General features: G+C 36.6%; 1 long non-coding RNA gene across 1 annotated transcript in view; it reads left to right on the top strand.

Annotated features, from left to right (window-relative positions):
• Nucleotides 1-23096, top strand: part of LOC127503330 (uncharacterized) — a 38091-nt gene that overhangs the window by 13187 nt on the left and 1808 nt on the right. The window contains exon 2 of the long non-coding RNA XR_007927073.1: nt 21375-21482. This is a non-coding gene — a long non-coding RNA (uncharacterized LOC127503330). The remainder of the gene's footprint in view (nt 1-21374; nt 21483-23096) is intronic.

Genomic DNA, 23096 nt, shown 5'->3' with positions numbered 1-23096 from the left:
TTTGTTGAGAAGTGTTCAGTGACACTATGATGAAATGCACATGATTTAGGTACTCGTTCTCACATATAGGAGAGACTAGACTTTTAGTCGACTCCGTTTTCAACTAAAAATATTTATGCTTTTTGGACATTCAATTACATGACATCAGCGTTTTGAAAACACAAGATTTGTGCACGTTTTTGAAAACAATACCGTTATTGTCTCCGTGTAAACAACAAAAACGCAAATTTGTGAACATGGTGATGTCATGCGCATGCATATCACGTGTTCAGTCTATAGGCATGTAGTGTCTTTACAAAGTGACATCGCCAACTACTGGCCCGACATGAATAATACAGCGTTTTTAGTCGTTTTTGTGGATCCAGTTTCAGATTCTGACAGTTCTGTTTATATGAACCCTACACTTTGCAATTTGATCCACATATTCCTTTACATTTGCATTTATTCTGAACAAAATTTCAGCGTATATGTGACCCTGAACCTAAAATTTATACATCATCTGAAATCTGTATAAATAAGCTTTCCATTGATGTATGGTTTGTTAGGATATGATATTTATAATATTTGGCCGAGATACAACTATTTGAAAATCCGGAATCTGAGGGTGCAAAAAAATCAAAATATTGAGAAAATCGCCTTTAAAGTTATCCAAATGAAGTCCTTAGCAATGCAAATCCACTCACAAAAATAAATTTTTGATATATATACAGTAGGAAATTTACAAAATATCTTCATGGAACATGATCTTTACTTAATATCCTAATGATTTTTGGCATAAAAGAAAAATCGATAATTTTGACCCATACAATATATTGTTGGCTATTGCTACAAATATACCCGTGTGACTTATGACTGGTTTTGTGGTCCAGGGTCACATATGTAGTCACCGCATTCAGAACCGGAGAAAGCCACCGCTGTAATGTCAAAGGAGCTACCACAGGTATAATTGTTGTTTTCCCTTATGACATAGTGAAAGACGACATATCTGACAGGTTTTTTGTTTTTTTTTGTTTTTGTTTTAGCAAATATGTAGTAAATAATCATAAGATATAAAACATATGTAAACCAGATATGTTTTTATTATTAAGCCGGCTCTGTGTAAACATATCACAGCATCATGCTCAGTCAGATTGGTCAAGGTGTTTAGATGAAGGATTTTCAGTCTGATTGAGCCATCAATCTGATTATTAAAATATTATTTCTGTGCATGTTAATGTAGCTACTGTGATGAGACTAGCATGTGGCAGTAACTTTATATGGCGATCATAAAGGTTGTGGTACATTTGCTTTACATTAAGTGCTGTTATTTGGATATTGTATCTTCAGCACTCATTATAGAAATGATAGAGAATCCAAGTTGTAGCTGCATGGGGAATTATCAGTATTTTCTTCCCAGTGGTAATGAGATGTGTCCAGCAATACTGCATTCGACATGGAGTTTGCTGATGATTTTGGGGAAAAACGTTCAGACACAAGGGCGATTGCTTGCACACATAGAACGGTTTACGACACGGTCCTGTTGCGTGAACCTCAGATTATGTGTTATATACTTAGGATAATGCATATAGAGTGCCATTGAGATGTTATGTATTGTTTCATGTTTGGTTTTGAACTGGATATTCAGTAACTCCTGCAACAAGTCAAGCAGAATTAGGCTACCGTCCACATTAATTCAGCTATATCTGAAAATGGCATTTTGTTTCAATTCACAGTAGCATTTTCAAGTGTTTCCCAAAAGCTGCTTGTCCACACTGAAGTGTCGGAAAACCCTTAAATCGCCTTACTGCGCATGCATAAAACATAATAAAAGCATGATTATTTTATAAGCAAAATATTCCAGCACTCACTGGTGCATCCAGGTCACACTCAAAATCGCCATTCCATGTACAGTATATAGTCTAATACGCAATTATCATTTTTTGCTACAGGACGAATAAATTATCTGTCAAATTTTCTGTCATATTTGCAGCAGTGTCATGTGATGATTGTTCAAAGTACATTTATCTTCAACACTGTGAAAGTGAATAGCAGGTACAACAATACAACTGGTACAACCATACTAGGTATGTGCCCAAACCTGAATACCTTATTCGGAAACATGGATAATGACTTCAAAACAAATAACGAAATCTACCGAATAATAGGAAAAAAATATAAAGCAGACACCATCCTCCACATGTTTGTTGGATAACAGTTGAGTCAGGAAACAGCATAATATTATATATAAACATCTAATATCACTACACAATAAGTGTGAAGTGAATAAGTGTAAACTCTATGAATCAAATGAGCAAAAACCTATAGTAGCCACGCCGCCGTCTCTGTGCATCTCTTAGAAACCAGTTCTGTCCTAATATCAACTAACATACTAAATCATACACATTTTCTACTATCTACTTATTGATGTCTATTTGTATGTTTTAAACATTGTATGATATTGTACAATTTTATGACTTATACAAGGCATATTTGTTAAATGATATGATAAATTCTGAAATTGTTACAGACACATCTATTTAAATTTTTTAAAAAAAGGAATGTTCCAACTATGTTCATATAACAAAAAAACAACCAACCAAACAAACAAACACATGAATAAAATAAATAAATAAAACACTAGCAAACAGGTAGCAAAATGTTCTTAGAATATATTTTTGGTAGCTGGGTAGATACTGTATATGGGTACAATATTGGTCACATGACCAAACGTGCTGTCATTCTCAAATACCTCGATTTTCACAGTCCTCACTACAACTGGACAAAAATGCTGTCTCAGTGTAGATGGAAGGGCAAAATGTTTTCAGATTTATCCTGTTTAATGTAGATGTGGCCTTAAACTCAAAGACATATAAATCCACTCTTCTAGCAACCAATGTGCTAGTACTTGAAGTGCCATTTTCTTGACCTGCAGCTACATCATTTGTTCATGTAACTGGGATGACGTGGAACAGAGGTTAAGGCTCAGGGCTGGTATCAGCTGACGGGATAAATCAAGAATCAACAGCCATCTCTTGTTGGTCACACTGCAAACCCTCCCACAGTATAATTTTGTCCAAAATATTGCTCAACTGTATATGAAACATGAAATATATTCAAGCAGAAGGGCATATCATCTCCTCCAAACACAACAAGTCTTTTTTTGCATCTCCTCTTCCTCAGCGTTTCTCCCTTCCTACTTCCAAATCATTGAGTGCTCTTGTTTCAGACATGCGGTTCTGTGAGTATGGCCCCTGAGGGCCGGGGGCCAGGCTGCTTATCGCAGCACTTTATCAGCATGAGGGAAGGGGATGTGGGTTACAGCCATCCAGCGGCTGTCAGCAAACAGGCGTTTTGTAACCTGTAACCCAGAGCCGTGTGATTTGCGAGAAGAAAACGGGCTGTTTGAAGGTGTGAGCGGCTCTATGAGTGAGCGTGTACAAACGCTGAGTATGTGTGTGATATTACCCGAGTACTGAAGATAACATGCCTGGCCTTGCAAGACTAATACATGCGAAGACCATTTATGAGTACTTGTTTTTACATTTTGCATTGCCATGTAAACTGGACAACAATTGATTGTTTTGAAACTTGACATGAGTGTTGACCAAGTCTGAAATAAGTGATCATTTATACTGACCCTCGGCCACATCATAAGTATATTGTAGAAACCATCGGATCCAATGGTGGTTATGATCTATTATAAAACGGTTAGTTCCTGTCCTTGATTCTGATTGGTCAATAGCTGTGTTTTATTCACAGTAAAACACGGCTATGACCACTTCACCCAACGGTTCTGTGTATCACCACACAACACCCTTAGCAACCACTCTTAGCAACGTAAACTGTTTGTTCTCAGTTGATATTGTTCATTGAAGCTTACTGTATTATGTAGAAGAGTATTGCGAGAAAGAGATTGAGTGAGCGAGTTTATACCTGCATTCAGATTTAGCATTTTCCTTCAGGTCTGTCCTATGTTCGTAATAAAAAATCTGTTTAAATGTCCGATGTATTATCTTGTCCTTTTAACAGTTAAGGGGTTTTCCCTTGACTGACAACGCTAGTCAAAGCATTTGTCAGTTGCGTCTTGTTCCGTGTTCACAACAATTCAGTCTTTTCAATGTAAAAGTCTTTGCTACTGACTGACACACTTATAAAGACACACTCTTTGCTGCCATCTAATGGCATAATAATGTAACTTCTGTTGCTGTGCAAGGTCAGGGACTATTTTTTCCGGCAGAAGGAAGGCTTTTAGTGAAAGTTTACTTCATGAAAGTTGCATTGATATGTATCAGTTTTTGGCTTTAATATTTGTATTGTGTGGTAACCATTTTATAAAAGCAATAAGGTAGGCTAGGGCTGTATCATGAATAAGTCACGGCTGAAGGGCGTTGTTAGGCACGACGTGAAGCGGAGTGCCTGCAACCCCTTCAGTCGTGACTTATTCATGATACAGCACTAGCCTTGAGTACCTTATTGAAGCATTGGGTCTCTTGCATGACATGACCATCTCAGTGTTGAGATCCAGACTCTCGTTCCTTGGTTCTCAGGGAGCGGAGGTCCTCTTCCCTATGCCCCAGGCTGCTGTTTTTTCTGGTTCACGCTAGGAGGGCGGTGCCTCGGTGTGTAGGAAGGGTGATCTGAGGATTACGGTTAGGGCTTATTTCCACGTAATTCCCCCCTGCCGTTGGGTTGTAGTCTCCACAGCGTCCCCTATTGGCTCACTTCCCAGTGTTATCCAAGTCTTACTGAATGGGTCATGCGGAATAGCAGTAGACTCTCTCAGTGTAAGCTCGCTCCCTTCTCCGCCCTGAGGTGCGCCGGGTGGTTAAAGCTTACGCTGGGTGCTGGAAGGGGTCAGTAACCGTGGCGTTTTATTAGGGATCCTAATTCGTCGGTTCACTTCTGACGTACGTCGAACGTGACCGACTGAAAGGGAACATCTCGGTTATGTATGTAACCCTTGTTCCCTGAAGGAGGGAACGGAGACGTATGTCCCATCGCCACGGTTCCTGTGCCTCCGCTGAGTGCAGGTTACATACTTGTCTCCTCAACGAAAAACAGAGTGCAAGCGCACCCGCTTCCACATTTATACAAGCTCACGGGCACGCCAATGTCCATTGGCTCGTTTAGTTACACTCGAAGGTGATAGGGCTCTCTTGCAATATCCCAATTTGTCGGTTCACTTCTGACGTATGTCTCCGTTCCCTCCTTCAGGGAACGAGGGTTACACACGTAACCGAGACGTTTTGGCTACTCTTTTCCATATCTTGAAGATGGTTGTGGATTAGGAATGTCAGTTTCAAAAAATAGTAAACAAGTGCTATAAAGGTTTGATACTGTTTGTGCACTATATTCCATGTCTTCTGGAGCCATACAATAGCTCTTTGGAAAGAATTGATTATTAGAATATTGTATTTGTATTTGTATTTTTTTTTTTTTTTTTTTGGTTTTTGTCAATCCCCATTTGCTTTCATTAATTTCACCATAAACAAAAGTTAATTTAGCTATACTATTAAAGTAAAATTTTCACTTAAGATAAAACTAAAAACATTTTGTTAGTCAATGTTTAATTTTGATTGTTTACTATAAATGCTGACAAATTCAAAAGACCATAATGTTTATTACAATGTCTTTTTTTTTTTTTAAGTAAAAAATACATAAATAATTAAATAAATAAAAACCTATAATAATTTCTTTAGTCAGTAAAGCATATTCTGTACATCGACAGTCTGGTGTCAAGACAAAATATTATTTAAGCAAAATAGTGTGTGTATATATATATATATATATATATATATATATATTTTTTTTTTTTTTTTTTTTTCCCTTTGGAAGTATTATTTGCTTTTAGCCGAACTGAACAAAAAAAGTTTAAACCGGAAGCCATGATTTTCGATTTTACCAATATAAAAGTGCACTTAAAGTGCACATGGTTGTTTAATTTTTTTTTTTTTTTCTCAGTGCGTCTAATGCAAACCACTGGTATGTGAACATTGGACCATTGTAAACAAAGATCTTTTGCTTGACAGATCTTAGCTTGTGTTGCACACGTGGACAGGTGAGGCGGGCCACCAGAGGCCCATGTACAAACACAGGGGTGCTTGTTCTGCTGTCACACTTTCGGCGGCACCTCGCACCAGTTTAAAGAGCTCAGGGCATCATGTTACATTAGCATCCTTTTTTAGCTCCATTCCTTTTCTCAGCACAGTCCCTGTACCATGGGTATAATACACTCTTTCATCAGCACATCATTAGCCATATAAGACATTTTGTGAAGGAACATCAAGGAGGCAGTGTTGAAAATGGAAATTGCGCCACAACTCAAAGCCACAGTGATGAATCCTTGAGAGGGCAGATTTGCTGTTAGTACAAGCCACACAGGGTTCTCTGGGCTTCAATATGTCCGTCACAGGCGACTTTCATTTTCAGACAAAGCTGAGTTTATATTGGCATCCTAGTGAAACACAAGGATTAACCCATGGCCGTCTGTCTATTGACATGAATAGTTCCGCTCATGGCAGGCCGGGAAGGTTGCGGCAGCTTTGAGGAATTACAGGGATTAACGTGACTGAGACAGTGTTGATGGGGTTTGTAAGAGGGAACAAGGGCCAATGAAGGTGATATTCACTGGAAAAGACTGTTGTCAATCAGTGTTGTTTGAAACTAGATGAGGATGTAAAAGAAACAGAGAATGTTTCTTAACCATAAATTAAATACAGCCCTCTTTGATAATTAGCTCCCACTAGTATTCCTAATGGGAAAAGCATCAAAGAATGTAGTGTCTCATATTCAGACTTTTTGCTATCGGCATAAAGTATGGTCCACTTTGTAGTTTATACTGGCAAAGATCTGCCCACTTAGATAGGAAGAGACTGTTTGGAAAGAGTTTATTTTGGTTTTAATGTGCCATTGGGAGGCAGGTATGGTTGAAATGGTTAATATTGTACCACAATGTCAGGACTGTTGTAGGAAGAAAAGAAAAAAAAGCTCTGCAGTGATGTGAAAACTTACTTTTAAATATAATGCATTATTATATTGTGTCACTCCCTAAAAAAGTAACTAATTGCATAACTAAGTTACTTTTTATGTACCTGTGTTACATTACTTTTGTGTTACTTTTTCTCACCTGGGCTTTGCTAGCTTGTTTGTTTTTTAATAATAATAATAATAATAAAAAAAAAAACAGTTCTATTTTTGGCCAGTGTAAAGGCCCTTTCACACCAAAAGTGTAATTAATAAGCCTCAGGCTGAAAGAAATGCAAATTCACACCTGTACAGTAGAGGGCACAGCTCAAACAAACCTTTCAGCTCCACTGTCATTCTGGATTGCAGAACAATAGGATGCAGGAGAAGAAAGTACACTAATTTCAGTGGGAAAAAAAATAAAAAAATAAAACATAAAACGTGATATTTAATTAAAATCATTTTTGAAGATATTGGTTAATAAAGTGAGATTAAATACATAAAGTATGTTCGATCTATTTAACATTTATTGCAGGTTTGTGTAATATTCTGAGTTTGCATTTCACTGTTTTTACTCATTTTGAGGAATACAGAATCTGTCTTTATGCAAGTGAGATGAGTAAATGCCTGCTCACATTTAGTCTTGAACTACAATAGCCATCATGTTTACACAGCGCACACAACGTCTCTGCACTTACTCTTGATTTCTCTCAATGAGGACATGAGAGCTGTCAGTCAATAAATGGGATAGGCAAAGTAACTTGCATTACTTATTTGAAAAAGTAACTTAGATACTTTGTTGGAAATTTAAAAGTAATGCATTACTTTAGTTTACTTTAGTTCTTTAGAAGAATGTATACAAGTAGTCTTTAAAGGGTTAGTTCACCCAAAAATGAAATTTCTGTCATTAAGTACTCACCCTCATGTCGTGCCAAACACGTAAGACCTTCGTTTGTCTTCGGAACACAAATTAAGATATTTTTGATGCAATCTGAGGGTGTCTGACCCACACATAGGCAGCAACGACATTGCACCTTTTGAGGTCCAGAAAGGTACTAAAGACAGTGATAAAATAGTCCACGTGACTACAGTGGTTCAATCTTAATATTATGAAGCGATGAGAATACTTTATGTGCGCAAAAAAAAAAAAAAAAAAAACTTTATTCAACAAATTTGTCTGTCCCCTGTCATACTGCTACACTATTTCCGTTGCAGAGCTTCAGTGTTTACGTCTGAATGGCGGCCAGTATTGGCCGGAACATGATTTGTCGCAATCATATTTAATTTAAAAGATAAATGCAAACTTTAGCATGATGCAATCGGTCACAAGACACACGAGCCATTTCATGAGCTGAGCTTTATGGCGGATGGAGATGGTGATCGGTCTGTTACTCACACAAATCAGTCTTTTGGTCTCAGAAGAATGTTTGTGATTCTTTAATAAATTATGACTATTTGTACCTGCTTGTTATATCCTGTTTTATATTGAAAAATAGCCTGCCAGGGGTTGGCTTAGGTGCTCAAAAATGTCTAAATAGTGTAATGTAAATAAAATTAGGTAACACTTTATTTCGATAGTCCACTTTAGGCATTCTACTAATTATAAGTAACTTTGCAACAACAATTTCAACTAGTCAGTAGAGTATTAGTAGACTGTTGGCTTAATATCTGCTAACACTTTATTTTGATGCTCCCCAACAGACATTCTACTGACTAAGTAACTTTGCCACCACATGTCAACTTATTTTATTAATTCTCAAACCTAACCTAACAGTCTACTAATACTCTAATGAGAGTTAGTTGACATGTAGTTACTTATAATCAGAAGAATGTCTAAAGTGGACCATCAAAATAAAGTCTAACCTAAAATTATTGTGGATGTTTACTGAAAATCATACAGTATATGTCTGTATGAAAAATATACAGTATATGTCATATTGTATAATTTCATTACGATAAATTTCCACACCTATTGTATCCTTTGACGGCAAAGGTTTCTCATTGAAATTAGTTCCTAGATTATTGATATAATGATGCCTAGGGGTATGAGCCTATTAACATTGAGTAAGAACGGGTTGCAGGAGTCTGTGTTTGTGCACGTTCTAAAATGGAGTATACTTTGAAAAGCATACACTAAGTGTTCACATCAAAAATGACATACTTTAGCCTAGTTACAGAGAGAGATGGTGTAATCAGTTGTGGTCTGCTACCAAGGTAATTTGTGTTTAGAACGACTTAATTGGGAGGAATCATCAGTAACGACTTCATCAATCATAGCTGGATGGTGCCACCCCTTTCCATCCACACTTTAGACAAATCATGTTCTGGCCCATTACAAGGAAAAAGTAGAGAGAGAGAGAGGAGGGTGGTGGGGGGGGGACAAAGCGCTGGAGGCACTATGAAACCACATACTCATCAAAACAAGGTTGGTGGTTAAAATTAAGTAATAACAGTGCAGACAATCTTGGCCGCAGAGGATATTTCAGATAACGTTTGTTTTTAGAAACCACTTAACAATTCTCGAAAAACAACATGTTGGAGGGAAACATCTAGTTGGTGTTGAGCAATTAAAGAGATAACAATCACAGATCGTTAAAAGAAGCTGTCACTGTGAAAAAACGTAAATACACTAGCAATTCCTGAAGATCAACACTCCCTAAATCAGACTTGATTTTTTAAATATTTAGTAATTCATGCTTGTTTATGATCATTCAGAGACTGAAATTGTATATGTATAGGCTTAATCATATATAAGATTACAATAAACTAGATATCAATTATTGTTATGCTGGAAATTAATACAAAAGAGATTCAGTTACCTCTTTCCAGAAAATGCAAACCTGTGATTTCCTAAAAATATTGTTAACACTTTGACAGTGAGCACTATTGAACTGTTTCTCTGGTGTCACAGTACCTGGCAAATGCAAACCATCACTCTTAGGTGTACATGAGTAACTATACTGTTACTACAGTAATTGTATACCTGTTACTACTGCTTTTACTATTATTGCTACCATTTCTACTATTACATCTACTACTATAGTTTTGCTATTATTGCTATTGATATCACTACCACTATATTACTAAAATTACTATTACTACCATTGCTATTACTACTACTACTTTTAATACAATAAAGACTGCTGCTATTTCTACCACTACTGTTACTACTATGTCTATACTTGCTGTTACTACTATACAACTATTAGTACTATTAGTATTACAACCACAACAAATATTATAATAACAGTGTGTGTTATCATTATTACTACTAATGTTACTATCACCACTATTACTAGTACTGCAATTACTACTACCACTTTTTGTACTGTTACAACTACTGCTATAACAGTACTATTATTACATCTGCTACTACTTTTAATTAAATTACAAATACTGCTATTATTAAAACTACAATTGCCATCACCTCTTTTATGACTTTAGTAGTACTATTTTACTACTACTTCTATTACCACTACTACTGTTATTACTACCACTACCATTGCTTGTACTACTACTATTTTTAGTTAAATGAATAAATACAAAGTTCTGTCATAAAACTCTAGATGGTGCAGGCTAATAAATCCTTAACTCAACCTGCTTGCAATCACATCATTCTCTATAGGGTACAGCTGATTGGTTCCTGCTGTATCAGTAGCCAATGAATTTGCATTGGTTGGCATTTGCCTTAGCAGTGCAGCACGCTTTGAGAAACCCTCCACCCTCCCCAGCTCCGCTTATAGATCTGCTACGGATAATTCATGTACATTATATTGTACAGCAGCAGCAAGTCCCATACTTGCTCTGCAGCAGCTGCTGCGTAGCAGATCTATACCGCCAAGACCAAATATATCCACATTGTCATACCCATTACTATGCCAAACACACAGAGAGTTATCATGACAGAAATGCTGTTATTAAAACTACTAGTACTGCTAGTATTACTATCACCAGTACTATTGCTACTTCTGTTTTTACTACCACTACTATTACCACTACTGTAACTACCATTTCTTGTACTGCTATTACTTTTAGTTAAAGGGTTAGTTCAACCACAAATTAAAAATATGTCATTTATTACTCAGCCTTATGTCGTTCTACACCCGTAAGACTTTCATTCATCTTCGGAACACAAATTAAGATATTTTTGATGAAATCTGATGGCTCAGTGAGGCCTCTATTCCCAGCAAGTTAATTTACACTTTCAGTGCCCAGAAAGGTACTAAAAACATATTTAAAACAGTTCATGTGAGGAGAGTGGTTCTACCTTAATATTATAAAGCGACGAGAATACTTTTTGTGCACCAAAAAAACAAAATAACGACTTTTCAACAATATCTAGTAATGGCCGATTTCAAAACACTGCTTCGAATCTTTTGTTTCGAATCAGTGGTTCATAGCACCAAAGTCATGTGATTTCAGCAGTTTGGCAGTTTGACACGCGATCCAAACCATTGATTCGAAACAAAAGATAGAGGCCTCACTGAGCCATCGGATTTCATCAAAAATATCACAAAGGTCTTACAGGTGTAGAACGACATGAGGGTGAATAATAAATTACATTATTTTCATTTTTGGGTGAACTAACCCTTTAAATTACAGCTACTGCTATTAAAACTACTATTACTACCGTTATTATTACCACCATAACTATTACTACTTCTGTGCTTACTACTACTACTATTGTTATTACCATTATCACTACCTCTGCTATTTCTTTTAGTTAAATTACAACTACTGCTGTTATTAAAACTACTATTACTTCATCTACTATGACTAATACTGTTATTACTACCATTGCTTCTACTACTTTAGTTAAATTATAGGCACTGAACTACTACTACTTTTAGTAAAATTTTTGGAGACAATGAAATTTCAGTCCCTTAACTGAAAATCTGAGCACTGACCCGCAGGCAGTGCCAAAGAGCGCAGCAGTAGACAGTGGTTAAGTGCCTGTGACCCTGTGCTGGGGAAGATTGGCCGTCCAGAAGGCCCATTTCCTGGAGTTTAGAGGGGCCATTCTCTCCTCCTCTCACAAGGCAGAGTTTCCTGTGTTTAAGACCAAATAAGCTTCACCCTGAGAGACTATTTAACGTGGGCCTGTCCAAAACTGTCCTGCACATTTTACACTTGGTTTATTCCATGATAACAGCAAAAAAAAAAAAACAAGATTTACAAGAAATACCTTACTTTATAAGTATTTTGCCACATGAAAGATGGGTACGCAAAAATGGCACGGCATTGCGTTTCTAATCGTAAACTGCTCAAGAGTGATTAGAGGTTATAGTATGATAACCTTTGCCCTTTACAAACAACTGAAATTGATTACAGTCACTCTCTAATGTGTCAAGAGCAAGGATCCTGTCTATTGGTTTTTCAAGGTTAACACACAATAACATTATCTTAGCACCGACACAACAAGGGCAGGTAAACACGTCCTTGAGCTCCAAGTATTTGTCAGTGAACAACCTTAAAGTAGTCCAAACACAAACAGATACACTCATGAATACTAACTCGAACACACACACGCTTGAAAGGCTCGTTATCTCCTGGGTGTGCCAGCTGCAATGAGCAGGAAGGGCCAGAAGTTTTAAAGCACTTCAGAATTGTTTTTCCTGACACCTCAGCAGACGGGAGGAATGACCCCATCACCGAGGGCCTTCTCACCGGGTTCCTGCGGCTGTTGAGTTACACCGGAGTAATGTCAACAGGGTTTTTTTTTATTTTTATTTTATTTTATGGCAAACAAAGAAGCACACTTTTTGAAAACATTTAATAAGGTTACGGTTACTAATTTACAGATGTTATAGATGACTCACACAATAAATACAGTGCCTACCATACAGACCTACAACACATTTTCTTGGCAAATATGTTCAATTTCAAACAAACACACCTTCTGAAATATATGCGTTAAAGACTTTCTTTTATGCACTAGTAATCTATTATGCAGTACATTTTATTTGGTCCCACTATATATTTGTCTTTAACTACTATGTACTAACATTTAAATTAATCATTTGATACAATGCGGACATACATGTTTTTACATTGTACTTATATTTTACAAAATCCCTGGAGGTAGTTACAGCTGTAATTAATTTCTGTAATTACATCTATAATTACAGTGTTGACCCTTCCTTTACCCCTTAACCCAACCTTAAACCTACCCATTCCACCAAACCTGTCTTGTATCCCACCTCAATATCAGTGTTTTGCAATACAACATGAGCACAATATTTGTATGCAAGTACATAGTAAAATCATCTAATATAAAGTGTGACCTTTGATTATTTGTTTTAAATAAATCTCATATTGAATGATCTGATTATAAGCCCGGCCTGTTGAGTCATAACAATCATTTCGCTTCTTCTTTCATAATTCATTTCTCGAAACGTCTTATATAGCACATTTCCCTCCATGCTGTCCCGCCACAGATTTATAACAATCCAGTGATCCTTCCAGACTGCAAATTAGCGTAACCTAAAATATATATACTATCTATGCAGGTATGTGTGGTGGAGGGTTCGCACTGCTCTGCGGTCAGTTTCACCTCTTTAAACTCAGAGTCGGAGCATTCATAATGGAACGGCACAGCTGGTCTCGGATCATCAGCGCGCAGGCAGGTCTAGAACAGGATGCATATGTGGGCCCTGCGTGTGGCTCATATTCCACTGAGTGGAATGGTCGAGCCTTCCAGGAACACGAGGAAAAGGAGTCAAAGAAGGAAAACTGAGGTTTTGCTGCTATCCACTCATTTTTGGACAGCTGGAGAAGGAGGGAATATTCTTCATGGATCTCTTTCTCTCTCAAACGTTGGTCCTTCTTGTTCTCTTTGTATCATTCTTTGTCTTTTCCCTTCATTTTGGCAGCTCTCACAACCACCGCTGCACAAAATTCCTACTCTGCACATTTTGCAGACGCTGGTCTACAGGGAGGAAATAGAGAGGAAATTGTGCTGAAAGTGTAAAAGACTCTCTCTTTCTTTCCATCTCATACTTCAAAAAAAAAAAAAAAAAAAAAAAGAGAAAAAGTTTTTGATGTACTACACAAAAATGGCTAAAAATAAGTATTGCTTATATGTGTTCTGAAAAGAAGTATACTTTTCAGTAAGATTAATGAGAAGAATTGCTGTTTTTCTGGTACATTTGTGGTACATATATATTATAAACTAAATGTGTCTTCATACATTTTGGGTTCTTTCTGAAATAGTTTATTTTGTGAATTTTCTTTCTCTATTCTTTATCTCCATTTTTTTTTTTTTAAATACTTACAGTTGCTTTAAAAGTTTAAATGTTTCTTATTGTCCACACACATTTCCATTTTGATTAATATATATTCTAATATTTTGAAAAATATGTCTTCAAAGTTTTCAATTTCATGGGGCTCACAATAAAAAAGTTATGATGTCATGTTATGAAGGTCTGAACTGTTTAGACACAGGGGGAAAGAAACCAAATTCTGCTAAATTCACCTGTATTTGACACAGACCATAGTGCCAGCCTGTGGGAAACTTATCTGTCTTTTTATAACCGCTGGCTCTGAGGTCACTGACCATGACGGACAGGAAGAGAACCGTAAATCTGAGCTCAAGTTGATGCCTCTGAAATGTCCTGGCACGTTTTCTGCCCCCATTAGACACATAATAGTAGTGCTCGATGTACACACTCAATTTGTCACTTTTTCACTCCTGTCTGTGTTTGGTCTAGAGCTCTGTGTGGTTTGTAAAAATGACGGTGTGTGTTTGTAGAGGCAGGGAAATGTCGAGATGGTCTTTTACCATAAGGGTGCGTGTTGTTACACTAAAAAATGTGTCTTTTTCTTTAGGACCCTTTTATAACCTGTTTTGTGTAAGTGTGGTTTTAGTTTTACATTTTACATTTACAGCTTAATTCTATTGCAACAGTCCACCAGATGGCAGGGTAAAAAAAAAAAAAAGATACAATAAGATAATTCACATTAAATAGAAGTTTAAATGAATAGTCGCTGCATTGACATTCGTCTGTGCACCATGAAAACATCAACAGTCAAAATAATAGGCTGATACATTTACGATGATGATAATTTAACGTTTAAAAATTTTCAACCAAATGACACAGTATCCTGCAGAACAAAGTATGCGAATAACCAATGCTCAACAGAAAAAAAAAATGGAATCAAAGTGAGTTTTTGAAGAGGTGTCAAATAAGATATTATGATTAAAAATGCAATAATTGCATAATAATGATTGAACTTGTTGCAAAATCTGCGGAACTATTTCACCCATGAAAATAAAACAATGGTAAATACGACCAAATCTTTACATACTGCACAATAATAAATGCATAAAAGTAATAATACCGAATTGTTACAATATGAGATATTGCATGCATACCATAGTGCCTGCAGGTGAAGCAATATCACCATTAGGTTCTCAGAAGCATGCCAAATTCTTACTGAAGAGAGATAAGGAGAAGGTGTGGTGGGTTCCCTAGGGTGCTTCTGTGTCATAATAGATGGATGGGACTATTTTTCTACGTATGTGTCTGCTCATCAGTCAGGAAGGAAGAGTGCAACTCTTGCTCCACATCCTGACACACCGAGACACATCCTGGCACACAGACATCAGGAATGCATGTAAACCATTAAGCTTCAGGGTTTGAGTATTAGCACAGATGTGTAATAATCACAATGTACACATGGATTTACCGTGATTTTGCAAAGTAGCACATGGTCCTTGATCAACACCTTGTGCCGGTCTTGGATCGGGATGCTGTCAAACAGTAATAACCCTAACCCAGTGCTTCTCAAGCATCCCTAACACTGCATATTTTGTATCTCTCTTATCGGACCACACCCATTTGAGGTCTTGCAGTATATAATAATGAGCTAATGAGTTCAGTAAGGTGTGTTAGATGAGGGAGACATACAGCATGTGTAGTAGTGCAATGACAGTTTGAGCGTTGAGTGTTTGGAACTTAAATACGTGTACATCTACTGGTGTTATCACAGTGTCCCTGGAAATTCCTGAAGTGTCAAGTGCACCACAGTAAATGATTAAATAATGACTTGGCTCATGTGATGTTTTTAGCCATTGTGATTCATGCAAACCAAACAGCACAGGTGTGATAACAAAACGAAGCCTCATATATATTCTCAGCTATGATGAAATATCTAGTTCAGTCATGAAACTCTAGATGGCGCAGACTGATAGGTCCTTTATGTGCAATCTGCAAGTAATCACATCATTTACATGGCACCAGCTGATTGACCTCAACTGAATTTTCAGCCAATGAGCTTGCTTGCTCAACATTTAAATAGTCTGGTTCAGTGTTGGTTGTGAGCTGGTCCTGCAGGGCGCAATTAGAGTTCCTCTGAAACCTTCCAGCTCCACCTGCCTAGATCTACTAGGGGATTTATGTATGCCTATCCACGCAGCAGCATCATATCTTACATGCTTGCAGCTTGTGTATCTGATGACAGTAGCAAGTTCATACTTGCTTTGCAGAAGCAGCATGCATAGCAGATCTAGACCACCAAGACCAAACACATTTTAATGTGTATATATATAACAAATACATATCCATTCAAGAAAATACACATTTACACACATAAAACACATACATATTCCCTCTTTGAACAGTCATTACATCATCATCATCAAAAAAAAAAAAAAAAAAAAAAAAAAAAAGTAAAACGTATTTAAACATTTCCCTTTCTGTTAAAAGAAACTCTAAACCAAAATGGACTCTTTGGCTACTGGCACGGTGCAGTTAGATGATGTCATAACAGGTTGCATGATTGAAATGAACATAGAGTAAGCTAGACACAAAGAATGAATATGAAAATGCAGAGACCTGCATAGCTGTATAAACCTTCAGCACGAAGACCTTGCTGACCAACTGCTCAACTGTTCTGCAACTGATCATCAATTAAAAGCAAACTCTGCTGTCAGGCCGTTTTTAATTTTGAAACTCTTTATAATTTGGTATTACTCGATCAACCCTGTTCAGTTGAGCTTCTGCATCTGCCAGGATTTAGTTCAATGGGGTTGGTGGAGACTAGGTTAAAGGTCTGGGCTATTACCAGAAGGTTGCAGGTTTGAAACCCGCAAAGGATGATCCATGAACAGACACCACTGTGTCCTTGAGCAAGTCACGCAGCCTCAGATTTCTCCAGGGTGACTGTCCCTGTAACTCCACATGGCACCGCTCTATGATGACGTCTTGTGCCATTGTGGAAGCGCTTCCACTGGCCATTTCTACTTCTGTATGTCATGTCTAAATAATTTAAATTACACTTGGAAATATTTTCTTGAGATCTCACTTAGCCTCAAAAACCACACATATGCAGTATTAGAGATAGTAGCTGCGTTTACATGAACTTTAATAATCTGATTGTAATTGGACTAGTAGCACAGTCAGAATAAAAAAATCACCTGTAAACACGTCAGTCTGAATGAATTGGCCAAATTTAATTCAAATTTAATTTGGATTGTAAGGGGTAGTTTAAACCTTCTCTAATCCGATCGAGAGGACGTAAACACTTGATCGGTTTGAAAACTGTAACTGGAAAGTTCTGCGCATGTGCAATTATGTAGAGATGCGTTATCATGTATGATGTGTGGATCAAGCTGTTGCTGTTGTTGAATGAAGTGTCATAAATGACTGTCGTGTCATTCTAAAATTCTCCTTTCACTCATCGTCTGTGAAGTGGAGCAGGACAACATCCTATAAGTCCTTGTTTTGAACTCTCATCCACAGATGCCTTGTTTTAGGTTTTGGGAAAGGGGCGTTTTTACTGCTTGATAAATATACATTGCACAATGGTTCTTGTGCTCGTCATCTCCTAATTAGGACCCAAAATAGATAAATATCAAGTCTGCTCTTTAAAACAAAGAAGCAATGTAGGAGAATGGTTAATATGTGCAAACAGTGGAAAACTCTGTATATTTGTGCAGTGTGCACATGTAAAAATTAAGTCCAAATGAAGTTGTGACATATAAACGTGCACATCAACCCGATCACTTTATTTAGCGTTCATGTAAACACTACGTTTGGATTCATCAATCGGAATGAATTAATTCCGATTGAAACAAAAGGTGTCCATATAAACGTAGCTAGTGTGGATTTAGTGTGTGTTAAGGGCACTGAGCTTTGACATTTATCAGACCTGGGACAATCTTGTGCTCTTGCATGCTTTCTCAAGTAGAGCACAAGAGTACAAGTATGGGTATTGCGACAGGACCGATGTTTAACTGGGAGTCCTCTACGTTTATTTAATTTTACTGGGGTTTAATATTACAACAGTGACATTGACACCTGCAAAAGTAGTTGATTTTATTGTGTTTATAGCCTAAGATGAGGACTACTAGCTTTTTGGTGGGCTGTTAGCTCAATGCTTGTTAGAAAAGGATGGGTCTATGTGTGGGCCCTATCCTTGATCGGGATAAAAAGAGCTGGTAACGCTGCATGGGAATGGCGGGGATTCCTGGAAGTACGGCTAGGGAACTTGAAGCTGTGGAATGAGAGCAAGTCCGCTTCCATGCCTGCTCATGAATATAAATAGAGCCTGGAATGTCATAAATCAGAAATGCTGAGAGAGTGATGTGGCCTGGATGCTGTTACTTTCCTAGCTGGTTCGCCCTCTCTTTACCACATTTCTGCTTGATTTCTCCTTCCCTTCAAAGATCAGGTAACACAAAAAAGAGGAGGCCTGGCACTCACAGAACACAAGTGTATTCATCAAACCTCTGGTCAATCTTCTGGGGTGGAAGACTTGACAGGAGAAGGAATTTGGCAAATTTGTCAGAGTTCACTGGTGCTAATCAGGAGGAGCGAACAGGATGTGGGGCTCCTGCTCTCTACCTGATTACCACCAAATGGAGCACCAACCTGGGCCATTGAGCCAGCAGCTGGACAGCAGGAAGAACAGAGGGTGTGGACTGTGTATGGAGCGCAAAGGGTGAGGGGCGTTTGATGACATGATGTGTGCTGGTATTGAGGTGTCTTGAACAGGAAGTGTCCCTGACACTTTGGTCGTGAAGAGGGCTGTAGAGTAGTACATTTTTGTATGTGTGAAACAATAATACAGGTTTGTATATTGGAGTAAAGTTGGCATGGTGCAGACACACAGTCATGACTGAGAAATTGAACAAATTTAAAATAAGTTCAGTAATTCTATCCCAGGTCAACTGATTCAATTCTAGAGTCCACTATAAACTACAACAACTACTGTGCTTGGCACCTAACAAGCCACTGATTGTTCTTCTGTAGTGATTCTGTGGCACTTTCAACAGCTAGCATTGCTCTGTTTGATTGAATGATCCAACATGTGAACAAAAACCAATGGCGGGAGTTTGGGGCAGGACTACACTGGTAAAAAATTATTTGGTGAAGTAAATACTACAGAAAAAAACAATGTAATTTCTACCTGAATGCATTAGAAAAAAAGTACTCATTTTAAACTTGTAGAGCGTGTGTTAAAGGGTTAGTTCACCCAAAAATGAAAATAATGTCATTTATTACTCACCTTCATGCCGTTCCACACCTGTAAGACCTTCGTTAATTTTCGGAACACAAATTAAGATATTTTAGTTTAAATTCAGAGCGCCAAAGTCACGTGATTTCAGCAGTTCGGCGGTTTGACAAGCGATCCGAATCATGATTCGACACGCTGATTCATTATGGTCCGAAGCTTCCTGAAGCAGTGTTTTGAAATCGGCCATCACTAAATAAGTCGTTATTTTGTTTTTTTGGCGCACCAAAAATATTCTTGTCACTTTATAATATTAATATTGAACCACTGTACTCACATGAACTGATTTAAATATGTTTTTAGTACATTAATGGATCTTGAGAGAGGAAATGTCATTGCTGGCTATGCAGGCCTCACTGAGCCATCGGATTTCAACAAAAATATCTCAATTTGCATTCCGAAGATTAACGAAGGTCTTACGGGTGTGGAACGGCATGAGGGTGAGTAATAAATGACAGAATTTTCATTTTTGGGTGAACTAACCCTTTAAAGCATAAATATTAAGTAAAACCTACTCAACTTTCTGATACTGGTTTTCCCATCGTGCACTGGGGCATAAATAATTAACGTTAAGGTTGCATTTTCACATCTTTCCAGCTGTATTTACACTGTTTTATCATTGCTTTTGTTGCTAGGTTTAGTAACTTTTTGTGACATCTGGAGTTCATTTTCTACTCAAAATGACACATTCATACTCAAAAATGAGTACTGAAAAGTGAGAAAAAAACAATGTTACCGTTATTGTGTATTGTCTACCAAAGTATCAAGATCTCTGTGTTCAGGTGGGTACCACATTAATTCTACTTCTACACAGTATCTACTGTATTATTTACTTAGATGTTCTAAGCAAAGCATACACTTTAAAAGCATGGCTTATTCAATGTTATATTGTTTGAGTAAAATGTACTCAAAACCAAGCATTGCAAAGTAAACTTTAACTTTTGTTGAGTAATTTCTACTTAGTTGAAGTTACTTATTTTTATTTATGTTTTTGTTGTTGTTAATTTTACTTAACTTAGATTTTACTTAATTCCATATGTAAAATTTACTTTAAAATGTGCGTGCAAAAACTTTAGTATTTTTTTATTTTTTTTCAGTGTACCTTTGTCCACAGAGGTTGTAGGAGTTTTTGAGAATCTGTCATTATTGTTCATACATTCATGTAGAATGAACATAATACTAACGTTAGACTCCAATAGTGTACCTCAAATCTATAGGTATATATAAAAAATATAAGGTATATATATAAAAAAGTTACTTACAGATAATATAATATTAACGAAATAAAAGACCACTTAAGTGTACTTAAAGAGAATGCACTTTCATGAGTATGTTTCTTAAAGAATCCAAAAATCCAAAAATGATTCATCATGAGCTTTGATTCATCATGTGACTTTCACATCACCACCTGGTTTTGGTGTCTGTCAATGTATTACAAAGGTACAAAACATTAGTACTTCAGTAAGTTATTACCATCAGTTAATGTAATTATTATTATTTATTTATTTTTTTTTTTTACTGTAAATATTTAGTTAAATCTGTAAAATGCCTGTAAAAGTCTACACACCCTTGTTTAAAGTTGTGTGTGTGTGTGTGTGTGTGTGTGTGTGTGTGTGTGTGTGTGTGATGTAAAAACTGAAACAAAGATTAATCATATCAGAACTTTGGCACCTTTAATGTAAAAATGACAACCTATGCAATGACACTGAAAACCAAAACAAAGAAAAAAATAAAAAATAAAAAATAAAAATACAAAATGAATAGCCAAAGTATATTTTTTTAAAGTATATTATTTGCATAAGTGCTCGTTTTAAAAGTATGCTAAATTGTACTTCTTTTCACAAGGGGCTGTATCTATAATTTAACAGCTGCTCCATGCTAAAAACTACACTCATATGTGTTTTTCTCTGTGTTAGGTGGGGTTGTGTCTCTAGAGGGAAGATCTTTGTGACCTGGGTGTGCTGGGTCAGTTCTCAGTGTGACCGCTGTGCTTGCTGGGATGTCACTTCATATCCACTGAATCCGTATGGGACTTTCTTTGGCTCTTTTATTTTATAGTGTTACACCTCTTACTCTCTCTTTCCATTCTCTTTCTTAGACCCACTTATCCACAAAACACATTATCTTTTTTTTCTAGTTTTGCTTGCATAGTTCACACATTCTCTCTCTGCCTTTCTCTCTTCTGAGTCGTGATCTCTTGCAGAGCCAAATGAATTCTAGATGAATCCTGCTGGGGCTTGATATTTGTGTTCCAGGGTTGCAGTTTGTTTCAAATAACACCCAAACTTGTGATGCATCATTTTGCATGGGTAAAACTCATGTGCAAATCTTTATATCACATAATAAACTTGATCTAATATATGATTTATCCTCTCATTCTAAATATCTTTAAACCACAACAATTATCTAATTTGTTTTAGTTGACATGAAGTATTTTTCTGCAAAGTTGACATAATGGTCCATCTGAAACAGTTTTATACATTTTACAAATTCTTGATAACACTTTATTTTACTGTGTCCTTGTTACACATGTACTTACCATAGTAATAACAGTAAATGGTGCATAATTACAAGCAACTAACCCTAAACAAAAACCTAATCCTAAACCAATAAATATATGTTGTTAATAAATATTATTCAGTACTTAATGTATAAGTACACTGTAACAACTTCACCTTAGATAAGTTTTAACCAAATTCTTTTATAATTATTGTGCACAAATCTTTTATGAGCTCATATTAATTAAGAGACTCTATGGAATAATAATAATAATAATAATAATAAAAACAGTTCCTATTACTCCTTATTTACTTATATATATATATACAACGCCCTTCAGCTGTGACTTATTCACGATACAGCACAGCCTCTCGTACCTTATTGCTTTATATATATATATATATATATATATATATATATATATATATTATATATATATATATATGTAAGTAAATAAGGAGTATATATGTATCAAAGCAACTTTCATGAAGTAAACTTTTTCCAAAAGCCTTCCTTCCGCTGGAAAAAATAGTCCCTGATGTGAACAGCAACAGAAGTTACATTTTTATGCCATTATATGGCGGCAAAGACTGTCTTTATGAGTGTGTCAGTCAGTAGCGAAGACTTTTATATTGAAAAGACTGAATTGTTTTGAAAACGGAACACACTGACACAACTGACAAATGCTTTAACTAGCGCTGTTAGTCACGTGAAAACACCTTAAATGTTAAAAGGACATGGTGATACATCGGACATTTAAACCTGACCTGGACTGACCTGAAGGAAAATGCTAAATCTGAATGCAGGTAATAAACTCGCTCACTCAGTCTTTTTCTCACAACACTCTTCTACATAATATAGTAAGCTTCAATGAACAATATCAAATGAGAACATACAGTTTACGCTGCTAAGAGTGGTTGCTAAGGGTGTTGTGTAGTGATATACAAAACCGTTGGGTGAAGCGGTCATAGCCGTGTTTTATCATGAATAAATCACAGCTATTGACAAATCAGAATCAAGGACAGGAACTAACCGTTTTATAAAGGTAACCTAAAGATGTGCTTCATGTGGTAACATCTAAAGTAATCAATTTTATTCCAATAATTTAATTTTTTTTTTTTTATTTAACATTACTGAAT

The sequence above is a fragment of the Ctenopharyngodon idella genome, chromosome 2 (assembly GCF_019924925.1).
Source record: "Ctenopharyngodon idella isolate HZGC_01 chromosome 2, HZGC01, whole genome shotgun sequence".
NCBI lineage: Eukaryota > Metazoa > Chordata > Actinopteri > Cypriniformes > Xenocyprididae > Ctenopharyngodon > Ctenopharyngodon idella.
The sequence above is the reverse complement of the archived record's forward strand: the minus strand, read 5'-3'. Positions and strand labels throughout refer to the sequence as shown.